This window comes from Penaeus monodon, chromosome 37, assembly GCF_015228065.2.
Source record: "Penaeus monodon isolate SGIC_2016 chromosome 37, NSTDA_Pmon_1, whole genome shotgun sequence".
Taxonomy (NCBI): Eukaryota; Metazoa; Arthropoda; class Malacostraca; order Decapoda; family Penaeidae; genus Penaeus; species Penaeus monodon.
Genome location: NC_051422.1, coordinates 3,726,034 through 3,738,533, shown reverse-complemented (window position 1 = coordinate 3,738,533; position 12,500 = coordinate 3,726,034).

The window sequence follows — 12,500 nt, the reverse complement described above, 5'->3', positions numbered from 1 at the left end:
ATTCATAATTATGGAAATATAATTACTACTATACGGTAAATGCAACATTAGATCAACTACTACGCGAAATCACAGAAATTATACTACTTTCAGTATATGAAATTTATGAAATGGTGACAAGTCTGTCACGGATTAGACAAAGCTTGCATAGCAACGCATGGTGCAGCATCGGGTCTGCTTCTCTTGCGACAGTTGATTGGTCGATAAGACAACCTCGTCGTTGTCTGATGCATTAGACTAAAAAAAATTCCTGGAGGAAAGCGGTCAGTACCCCAAAGAGGCTGAAGAAGGTACTACCGGGATGAGCACATACGCAGCAAAAATATTACGCAAATTGGGCATCCCATCCCGTTGGAGGGCGTGACACTGAAGACATCTAACCAGTCCATCTCTCTCTCTCTCTCTCTCTCTCTCTCTCTCTCTCTCTCTCTCTCTCTCTCTCTCTCTCTCTCTTTCTCTCTCTCTCTCTCCCTCTTTCTCTCTCTCTTTCTCCCTCCCTCTCTCTCTCTCTCTCCCTCTTCCTCCTCCTTTCTCCCTCCTTCCCTCTTTTCACCCCACCATCCCCCTACTCCCTCTTTTTTCCCATTCTTTCTTTTTCACACACACACACACACACACACACACGCACATACATATGTTGCGTGTGCGTGTGCGTGACTATATACCGTCACTTTGCCTGTGACATATACTAACGCAGTCAGCCGCAGAGAGACCTTTGGCGAAGCTACTTACTCCCAACGCATTTGGGCGAACTGGCGCGTTTTCAGCCACCCTCTGTGCAGCAGAATGCCTTACGAGCAAGATTCTCCGTTCCCCGGCACCAAACGTGATCACAAAAGGACAAGGAGTCAGAGGTCTATGTATACCCGTGAAAGCATAGGGCTGTGATTGTTATACCTTTGTATAGTGTAAGTTCCTGTAGCAAATTCGTGGCGTAGACCACCGCCCTGCCCCGCTCCTCGACCTGAAGACAGATGAAGTAATCCCCGAACTGCACTTCGCACTCTACACTTCACCCTTAGTGAGTGCGCAAAGACGAGTGATTGGAAATATAATATGAATGAAAGATGAGCATAATTCCAATGCACTTTTTACCTCGTTAGATATACATTGAACTCATCCACTATCTTAGGGCTTCTTTGTCCCAATTTTTTGCAGCAGATTTAGAATAGAGCTAATATGAAATCTGAATATCAGTGGAAAAAAAAACACAGGACGATACTTATAAGAATAATCATTGTAAGAAATGCAATAGAATATACTGAACTTGAACATGAATTTGAATTTGAGTTTCAGTAAAACCGAGCGCTCGAACGGAATTCCTTCCCCTCGAAACCAGAGACGCCGAAGGCAAGGCATCCAATGGCTTTGCCTAATTCCTATTCCTCAGCGGCGGATACGGCAAGTTCTAAACAAGGGGCGACCAAAAAAGGTACCAAACATAAACATGAGGAGGATATTTAGAATCCAGAGATATTTCCTTGTGTTTTATTGTCAATTTCAGCGAAACCGCATTTAGACTGCTTGGCTCTGGCACTGCCCCCCCCCCCCCGCCCGTGTTCATCCAGCCACCTCCTTTATCATATACAAAGATAAACGCAAGAGAATTTTCTCTCCTTGGTGACAGACGGCAAATTGCTCTCGCTTTTGTTCTAATAAATGACGACTGACAAGATTTCTTAGACGGGATCTTTATCAACCAGTTGGAATAAACATCCCCTCGAAATTAATACGCAAATGAGAACGACTGATTTCAAGATTGATTTTGCCACTAACGTAACAGACCACGTAAAGGATTTTCGCCATCATCATTACCACAATTTTAACTCTCGATTTATTTGCCTTGCCCATAAACCGCCAATTAATTAGGGGACATTATCACTCGTAATTATAGCCTCATTAAGTCTCTAGCGCCTCCGTTCTTGCGCCGAGCGGCATGAGCTCAGCCATTATGGGTTCCCGATGGCGGCGAACTTCCTCTGCGCAAAAAAGGGGAAATTTCTGCCCTCAAAATTCACGCCAAAATCATGTGATTAAGCCCTCAGAATCTACACATTGTCTTCATAAATTTTCCGCGCCTGCAGTTTACACATCTCGCTCTTGTCTTCCTCGCCTCAAATTCACATTTTTCATCGTCTTTTCTTTTTTTTCTCTCTCTCTTTCTGCTTTTTTCTCTCCTTTTCTTGTCTTATTTTGTCGAAGGATCGATCGGCGCTTCATACACTGGCGCCGCGAAACCCTCAGCGGGAACCGAGGAGGAAAGCCTTATGCTCGCCAAGCCATTACACACACACACACACTCACACACTCACACACTCACACACACACACACACACACACACACACACACACTCACACACTCATACACACACACACACACACACACACACACACACACACACACACACACACACACATATATATATATATATATATATATATATATATATATATATATATATATATATATTAATATATATATATATATATATATATATATATACATATATAATATTATATATATATATATATATATATATATATATATATAATATTATATAATCACTTATTCCTCTGAATATGTGAGTAGGCACTTTATGCGAATATGTGTGTGAGTGAGTGAAGAAAGCGTCAAGATAAAAAAAAAATCCTGCTGCCATTTAAAAGGATCTTTTCACGAAACGCGGCGGATTGATTGTCCCGCTCCGGGCGGGGGGGGGGGGGGGGGGCACGTACATGTGTTTGTGTGCATGCACGTATGCGTAAACGCATGCGAGTAAGTGCATGGGTATTTGTGTGCATGTATGTGAATGTTGTGTATATATGTGAATGTGTGTATATACTCATGTGTATGTGACCTGTTTCCTGTATCTATTCGTGTTAATCCTGTTGTCTTAAGCTCCTTGATGTCTGGCAACCACTCAGAGAGCTTCATCAACGTGATGTATAATTTTCTGATATAACAAAATTATATATCATACGATACACTATCATCATCATTTAACGGTAGGTTCATGTCTGAGCCGCCGTGGTCACAGCATGATACTCAGTTGCAGTTTTCACGTTGTGATGCTCTTGGAGTGAGTACGTGGTAGGGTCCCCAGTTCCTTTCCACGGAGAGTGCCGGTGTTACCTTTTTAGGTAATCATTCTCTCTATTTTATCCGGGCTTGGGACCAGCACTGACCTGGGCTGGCTTGGCCACCCAGTGGCTAGGCAGGCAATCAAGGTGAAGTTCCTTTGCCCAAGGGAAACAACGCGGCGGTCGGTGACTCGAACCCTCGAACTCAGACTGCCGTCGTGACAGTCTTGAGTCCGACGCTCTAACCAGTCGACCACCGCGGCTTGACGATCATGTGCTTTCATGATTTTTCTTGGCAATTTAGAGCGTGGTTTGCCATTGGCCTTCCGCCCTGGTGTTTTTTTTTTTTGTTTTTTTTTTTTTTTTTTTTTTTTTTTTTTTTTTTTTCGAGTCACGCATGCTCTATTTACCCGGCACTGACTTGGGCTGACTTGGTCCCCCAGTGGCTAGGCAGGCAATCGGGTGAAGTTCCTTGCTAAGGGAAAAAAAAAAAACAACGCGGCGGTCGGTGACTCGAACCCTCGAACTCAGATTGCCGTCGTGACAGTCTTGAGTCCGACGCTCTAACCATTCGGCCACCGCGGCCCCCCACGATATACTATAATATGATGTTAATCAGAGTGTTTCACGCATATTTTACTTTTTTTTCTATATTCAGATTTTCATCTTTGTAATTATACATCTATTCTATCATTGTTATTATCATTTATTATTTTGTTATTCACTTTAAAATATGACAGAATAGCCTCCTTCCCGAAATTTGCAAAATGTCTTTCGAGGAAGGGCTGGCAGCGTCACAGGATATCCGATTCCGCGCATTATGTGAAGAACACAAAGTTCTCGTTCCTCCGACAAGGCCTTCGTCCCTTCAAAAAAAAAAATTAAACAAGTATCGTAAGTAATCTTAAACTCATCCTTCTAGAAAACCGATTCCAAAGAACACCTTGAGATAATCCTCCGGCTGACGACGGCCTCGAGCTCATTCCTAGAAAGCTTCTTCGCTCCGTAACGCGAGCCGAGCCGATCTACTCTTTTATGCCCCCCCCCCCCTCTTCCTCCTCCTCCTCCTCCTCCTCCTCCTCCTCCTCCTCTTCCTCTTCCTCTTCCTCCTCCTCCTCCTCCTCCTCCTCCTCCTCCTCCTCCCTTCGCTCGGGTTCTGACGCCCTCCTTCCCGGATCCTTGCAGCGTGCAGGTTGGCTCGTCCTGCGGATGTCTCTCTTTCTCTCTCTCTCTCTCTCTCTCTCTCTCTCTCTTTCTCTCTCTCCTCGCTCTCTCCATCTCTCTCTCTCGTCTCTCTCTCTCTCTTTCTTCTCTCCCTTTCTCTCTCTCTGTCTCTCTTCTCTTTTCTCTCTCTCTTTCTCTCTCTCTCTCTTCTCTCGTCATCTCTCTCTCTCTCTTCTCATCTCTCTCTCTCCTCTCTCTCTTTCTCTCTCTCTTTCTCTCTTCGATCTTTCTCTCGTCTCTTTCTCTCTCTCTTCTTTCTCTCGTCCCTCCTTCCTCTCTCGATCTTTCTCTCTCTCTTCTCTCTCTCTTTCTCTCTCTTTCTCTCGTCCTTTCTCTCACTCTTTCTCTCTCTCCTTCTCTCTTCTCTTTCTCTCGTCTCTTTCTCGTCTCTTTCTCTCGTCTCTTTCTCCTCGTTCTCCGCTTGATTCTTTCTCTCTTCTTTCTTCTCGGTCACCGATCTTTCCTCTCTCTCTCTCTCTCTATCTCTATCTCGCTCTCTCTTTCTCTCTCTCTCTCTCTCTCATCTCTCTCCCTCTCTCTCACTCTCTCTCCTCATCTCTCTCTCTCTCTCTATCTCCTATCCTATCTATCTATACATTTATCTAATCCATTCTCTCTCTCTCTTCCTCTCTCCTCTCTCTTTCTCTCTCCTCTCTGTCTCTCTCCTCTTTCTCTCTCTCTTTCTTCTTCTCTCTTTCGCTCTCTCTTTCTCTCTCTCTTTCTCTTTCTTTCTCTCTCTTTCTCTCTCTCTTCCTCTCGTGGATTCTTTCTCTCTCTCTTGCTCTATCACTCTTTCTCTCTCTCTTTCTCTATCTCTCTCCTCGCTCTCTCCTCTTTCTCTCTCTCTTTCTCTCTCTTTCGCTCTCTCTTTTCTCTCTCTCTTTCTCTCATCTCTCTCTCTCTCTCTATCTATCTATCTATCTATCTATCTATTTTATCTAAATCTCTCTACTCTCTCTGTCTCTCTCTCGTCTGGTCTCTCTCTCCTCTGCTCATCTCTCTCTGTCTCGTCTCTCTCTCTCTCTCCTCTCTCTCTCTCTCTCTCTCTCACATCTATCTCTCTCTCTCTCTCTCTCTCTCTCTCATCTCTCTCTCTGCTCTCTCTCCTCTCGTCTCTTTCCTCTCTCTCCTCTCCTCTCTTGTTTCTCGTTCTCCTCTTCTCTCTCTCTCTCTCTCACTCTCTCTCATCATCTCTCTCTCTCTCTCTCTCTCTCCTCTGGTTTCTTCTCTCTCTCTCTCTTTCTCTATCTCTTTTTCTCTCTCGCACCTTCCCACCCTCTCCTTCCCTCCCTCTCCCTCTTCGTTCTTTCTCTTTCCAATCCTTATTTCCCCGTGCAGCCCTTGGCCTAATCCCGTCTCCTCCTCGCCGGGACCAATCGCCTTGATAAATCAGAAGAGCAGCGGGTGATTAGGCAACGGATTCGGGCCGCTGGCGGCTCATGGCAACAGCTGGTCGAATCGCCCCTTGCCGCCGCCCGTCTGCACGAGGGTCGGCGTGATGGACGGCCGGGCGGAGCTGGGCAGCGGGGGATGGGTGCGTGTGTGTGTGTTTGCGTGTGTGTGTGTGTGTGTGTATGTGTGTGTGTGTGTGTGTGTATGTGTTGTGTGTGTGTGTGTGTGTGTGTGTTTGTTTGTGTGTGTGTGTGTGTGTGTATGTGTGTGTGTGTGTGTATGTGTGTGTGTGTGTGTTTGTTTGGTGTGTGTGTGGTGTTTGGTTGGTGTTGTGTGTGTTGTGTGTGTGTGTGTGTTGTTTTGTGTGTGTGGTGTGTGTGTGTGGTTTGTTTGTTTTGTGTGTGTGTGTGCGTGTGTGTGTGTGTGGTTTGTTTTTGTTTGTTTGTTTGTTTGTGTATATGTGTGTTTGTTTGTTTGTGTGCGTGTGTGTGTGTGTGTGTGTGGTGTTTTTGGTGTGGTGTGTGTTTGTTTGTTTGTGTGTGTGTGTGTTTTGTTTGTTTGTGTTGTGTGTGTGTGTGTGTGTTTGTTTGTTTGTGTGTGTGTGTGTGTGTATTTGTTTGTGTGTGTGTGTTTGTTTGTTTGTTTGTTTGTTTGTGTATATGTGTGTTTGTTTGTTTGTGTGCGTGTGTGTGGTGTGTGTTTTGTTTGTTTGTGTGTGTGTGTTTGTTTGTTTGTGTGCGGGTGTGTGTGGTGTGTGTGTGTGTTTGTGTGTGTGTTTTGTTTGTTTGTGTGTGTGGTGTGTGTTTGTGTGTGTGTTTGTTTGTTTGTGTGTGTGGGTGGGTGGGTGGAGAGAGAGAGTGTGTGTTGTGTGTGGGTGTTGTGTGTGTGTGGTTTGTTTGTTGTTTGTGTGTGTGTGTGTGTGTGTGGGTGGGTGGGGTGTGGTGGGTGGGGGGGGGGGGGGGGGGGGGGGTAGGGGGGGGGTTGTTTGGTGTGTGGGGGGGGTGGGGGTGTGAGAGAGTGTGTGTGTGTGTGTTTTGTGTGTGTGTGTGTTTGATAGTTGTGGATATGTGGGTGCTGTATACACTTGTATGTATACATACTTGTGATCTGTATGTGTGTTCTATAAGTTAATTTAAGATTATTTATGCATGTGCCTATATTTTTCTTTCCTTGGATATTCTCCACAGCCTTGCTCCCTTCCACCGCTCTTATAAAGACGATTTATGAAGACATAGGGGGAAAAGTTACGCTGCCCCCCCCTCCCCATCCCTGGTGCGCCAACTGCCCCTTGCAACACCAGCCCTGCCCCCTCCCCTGCTTCGCCAGCCTCGCCCCCCTCCCCGCCCGACGTCGATCTCCGATGCTGCCAAATAAGGGGAGACGCGGAGGGCTGAACGGATCATGGCGTCCGGGATGCAGAACATGGCTTTTAGCGAGGACTCTTTCTCTTTTTTCTCTTCTATCTTCTTTGGAAGGGAAACGATGTAGAGGAATCCGAGAGCATCTTTTACAAATAAGCAATGCTCGTGATCATAATCATACTAATGAAGGTTAACAACAATGATAATGACAAGAACAGGAATTCTACCTGATTGGCAATATGCTCTGAACAAAGATAATTATTAAGAATAAAAATCACAATGATAATCTAGAATCAACGACGCAAGACGAAAAGAACGATTTTTGAGACGAGGTCAAAAGGTCACATCGAAGACGAGGTCACGGGGGACTCGCGAGGGAAATGAACCCTGACCTAATTGCCTTTATGGCGAAGGAGATGAGGGAGAAAGGGAGAGAGAAAGGGAGGAGGGAAAATTGAAGGATATTGGGGGAAGAGGGAGGGGAGGGAAAGAAAGAGGGAGAAGAAAGGGAGGAGGAAAGAGAAAGAGAGGAATGAAAGGTAGGAAAAGGAAGGGGGAGGAGAGGGAGTTAGGGATAAAGTGGGATTAAAGATAGATATCAAGAAGGGGGAGAAGTGGGAGAGATAAGGGAGGAGGGGAGAAAAGATAGACAACAAGGGAAAAAAAGAGAAAGAGGAAAGATTAGAGAGAGAAAGAGAGAGACATGGATGGAGACAAACTTAGAGAATGGGGAAGGAGAGAGAGAGAGGGGGGGGGAGGGGGAGATGTGTGAGTGGAGAGAGAGAGAGAGAGAGAGAGAGAGAGAGAGAGAGAGAGAGAGAGAGAGAGAGAGAGAGAGAGAGAAATGAGAAAGAGAGAGAGAGAGAGAGAGAGAGAAAGAGAGAGAGAGAGAGGAAGGAATTTAGAAGATGGATCTCTGCGGAACAGAAAACGGGAGGCTGCCTGCGGAGGCGCCGCGCCTTCCACCGTGACGGCGGCGCGAAATGAGGGAAATCGGCCGGAAAATAATGTCCGCGCCGTCTGTCTTGATGGAATCCGACGGTGGAAGGAAAGCTAATAATATGGGAAAGAAAGCTGAGCGTTGTTGTTTTTTTCTTTTTTCTGTATCGCTGCCTGCAACCCCATCTCTCTCTCTCTCTCTCTCTCTCTCTCTCTCTCTCTCTCTCTCTCTCTCTCTCTCTCTCTCTCTCTCTCCTCCCCTCTCCCTCTCTCTCTCTCCTATCTCTCCTCTCTCTCTCTATTCTCTCATCGCCTCTCTCTTCTCTCTCGTCTCTCTCTTCTCATCTCGGCCACCAATCCATGCTCTGCAGAGTCACTCACCTCATCCCTCTTTGCGTCTCTGTTTTCTTTCCGCATCTCTCTCTCTCGCTCTCCTTTCGTCTCAGTCTCGTCTCCTCGACTCTCTACTTTCTCTCATCTCACTCTTTTTTCCTCTCTCCCCCCCTCCTTCCCCTTTCTTCTTCCTTTCTCGTCTCGCTCTCTCTCTCTCCTCATCGCTCTTATCCCTCCTATCCTCTTCTCTCTCTCTCTCGTCTCCGTCCTTCTCTCTCTCACCTCTCTCTTCATCTCCTCTCTCATCGTCTCTACCAACTCTCTCTCTCCTCTCTCTAAATGTCTCATCTCACTCCCCCTCTATACTAATAATACTTTTATACCTCTCTATCCTCTTACTAGCTTTCCTCATTCCTCTTTCCTCTCTCTTCTCTCGCTCATTCTCCCTCTCTCTCCTTCTCATCTCATCACACTCTCTCCTCCCCTCTCCGTCTCCTTCCCGTCTCTCTCCCCTCTACCGGCCTCACCTCAACTCTCCTCTCTCTCTCCTCCTCCCCTCTCTTCTCGTCTCTCTCTCATCCGTCACTCTTCTCTCCTCTCCATCCGTCCCCGTCATCTCTCATCCTCGTCGTCTCTCTCTCTCTCTCGTCTCTCTCCTCTGCCTCTCTCCCTCTCCTCTCCTCCGTACTCTCACTCTCTCCGTCTCCTCCGACTCCCTCTCTCTTCTCTGCTCGTTCTCCCCCCTTCCTTCTCTCCCAACTCTCTCTCTCCTCGCGCATCCATGCTTCCAGCCTCTCTCCCTCTCTCCCGCCCCCTACGTTCTCTCTTCTCTCTCTCGCTCTCCTCGTCTCACTCTCTCTCTAGTCTCCTCTCTTCTCTCTCTCATCACTACCACTCTCTTCTCCTCTCTGTCTTCTCGCTCCCTTCTCTCATCCCTCCCCTCTCTCTCTCTCCTCCTGTCTCCTCCTCCCTCCGCTCGCCTTTCTCCTTCCGCTCTCTCTCTCCCATCATCTCTCTCCATCTTCTCTCATCCCCCTCCCTCCTCCTCTCTCCCTCTCCTCTCTTCCTCCCTCTTCTCTCTCCATTCTCTCCCTCTACCCTCACTCTCACGTGCTCACCTCTCCTCTCTCTCTCTCTCCCCTCTCTCTCTCACGTCTCTCGACATCTCGCTCACTCCTCCCTCGCAGATCTCTCTCTCCTCCCCTCGCTCCCTCCTCCCGCTCCCTCTCCCTCGCTCCTCGGGAATCTTCCTCTGCCACTTCGCTCTCCTCCCTCCGTCCTCCCATCTCTCTCTCTCTCCGCTCTCTCCTCTCCCTCATCCTCTCTCTCTCTCATCGCTCTCTCTCTTCCTCCTCTCATCTCGCTTCGAATCCTCTCGTGCTCTCTCGTCTCGATCTCCCTCTTCGCTCACGCCTCTCCCTCTCTCCTCAATCGCTCGTCATCCCATCCAATCTCTCTCTCTCTCTCCCCCTCCTCACAGTCTCCGCTCTCTCGTCAGCTCTCTCATCTCGTCTCTCTCTCTCCGTCGCCTATCCTCAATCACTCTCTCGGCCTCCGCTCTCCTCTCTCTCTCCGCTCTCCGTCATCCTCTCTCTTCTTCTCATCTCATTCTCTCTCGTCTCTCGTCCCAGACTCCCTCTCACTCTCGTCCTCTCCTCATCGGTCTCACTCGCTCGACGGTGTCTCGTCTCACGCTCGGGCGCTCTCCCTCCACTCAATTCCCAGTCTCTCCTCTCTCTCACCTCCCCCGCTCCTTCTCATCTCTCTCCCCTTCAGCATCACCTACTCTCTCATCTCTCCCTACTCGCTCTCGCTCATCTCCGCTCGTCCTCCTCAATGCTCTCTCTCTCTATCTCTCTCCCTCCCTCTCTCCCTGCTCTCTCTCTCTCCTCTTCCTCTCCGCTCTCACTCCTCTCCCCCAACATCCTCTCCTCTCTCTTCTCACGCCCTCACTTCTCTCTCTCTTCCTCGATCGCGTTCTTATCCTCCCTCCCCATCTCGACGACTCTCTCACTCTCCTCTCTCTCGTCACTCTCTCTCCTCGCTCCTGCTCTCCCCTCTCTCTCTCTCTCTCGCGCTCTCTATCTTCTCGCTCGCTCGTCTCAGAGCTCGACCCATCTCCTCCTCTCTCGCTCTCTCTCTCTCTCCCTCCGTCTCTCCTCCTCTACCATTCTCATCTCCTCCTGCTCTCATCTCCTCCTCCTTGTCCTCTCTCCTCTCCTCGTCCTCTCTCTGCCCTCTCCTCCTTCTCCTCCTCCTCCTCCTCGCCTCCTCGTCCCCCTCCATTCTCCCTCTCTCCTCCGCTCTCCACTCTCCTCTCTCTCTCTCCATTCTCCATCCAACTCCATCCGCTCCCCGCTCGCTCGCTCTCTCATCTCTCTCAGCTCTCTTATCTTCCTCTCTCGTCCTCTCTCCTCTCTCCTCCCTCTCTCTCCGTCTCGCTCTTCGCTCTCCATCTCGCTCATCCTTCTCCCTCTCAATCTCTTCGCGTCTCTTCTCACGCTACTCGCTCTCTCTCTCTCTCTCTCTCCATGCCTTTCGTCTCATCTCTCTCTCCTCTCTCCTCTCAGTCTCTCTCTCCTCCTCTACTCTCTCCTCTCCTCCCTCTCTCCTCTCTCTCACTCTCTCGTTCCTCATCTCTCCTCACTCGTCAGTCTCCTCTCCTTCCTCCTCCCTCCCCTACTCTCTCTCTCTCTCGTCTTCTCAACCCTCTCACTCTCTCCCGTCAGCCTCGTCTCAATCCATCTCTCTCTTCTCTCTCTGTCTCTCTCTCCTCTCTCATGGCTTACAACTCTCTCCTCTTCCTCTGTTCTCTCACATCCCTCTCTTCGATCCTCCCCTCCTCTCCTCTCGCTCTGTCTCTCGTCTCCTCGTCTCTCTCTCTCCTCTCTCTCTCTCGCCTCTTCCTCTCTCTCTCTCCTCTCTCCTCTCGTTCTCCCCTCCTCCTTTCTCTCCTCTCCCTCCTCCTCTCTCTCAGACCTCTCTCCTCTCTCTTCGTCAATCTCTCATGCTCTAACGGTCTCCTCCTTCCTCTCTCTATCCTCTCATCGACTCTCTCTCTCTCTCTCCCACTCCTTCTCTCTCTCGTCTCTCCTCCATCTCTCGTCCCGGCTCCATCTCTCTCTCTCCTCCCTCATCCGTCCTTCTCTCTGTCTCTCATCCTCCTCTCTCTCTCTTCTCCTCTCCTCGTCTTTCTCTTCTCTCTCTCTCTCTCATCTCTCTTCGCTCTTCTCTTTCTTCTCCCTCTCTCTCTCCCGGAGTCTCGAGCTCCTCTCTACGTCATCTAGACCCTTCTAAAAAACTCTCGCTCTCTCCCCTAGCTCTCCTCTCTCTCTCTCTCTACTCCTCTCTCTCTAAGCTCTCTCTCTCTCTCCTCTCTCTCTCTCGTCACACTCAAAGCTCTCTCTCTCTCGCTCTCGCATCGCTTTCTCTCTCCTTTCTCTCTCTATCTTTCTTCTCTCTCATCCTCATCCTCGCTCTCCTCTCCCTCCTCCCATCTCTCTCCTCGTTCTCTCTCGCTCTCTCCATCTCTAAGCTTTCCTTTCTCTTTCCTCTCCCTCGTATTCTCTCCCCCCCCCCCTCCCCCCCCTCTTTCATCTCTCTTCCCCTCTCTCTGTCTCTCCTCTCATCTTTATCCTCTCCCTCCTCTTCTCTCTCCTCTCTCTCTCCATCATCTCTCCCCTCATCCTCATCTCATCTCTCTCTCTCTTCGTCTCCTCCGTCTCTCTCTCTCTCTCCCTCTCTCACTCGTCTCTCCTCTCTCTCTCTCTCTCTCTCTCTCTCTCTCTCTCGTTCTCTCTCTCGTCTCCCCTCTCACACCCCTCTCTCTCTCCCCTCTATCTCTCTCCCTTCCTCCCCTCCCCCTCTTCTCTCCTCCTCCCTACTCTCTCACCCCTCTCTATCTCTCCGATACATCCTCTCTCTCTCTTCTCTCTTACTCTCCTTCTCTCGTCTCTCTCTCCTCCTCTCCCCCCCTCTCTCTCTCTCTCGTCCCCTCTCTCTCCCCCTCTCTCGTCTCTCTCCTCCCTCTCCTCTCTCCCTCACCTCTCCCTCTCCTTCTCTCGTCTCTCTCCCTCTCTTCCTCTCCTCCTCTCCTCTCGCTCCTCCCTCTCTTCACTCCTTCTCTCGCTCTCATCTCTCCCGCTCATCTCCCTCTCTCTAGAGCTCTCT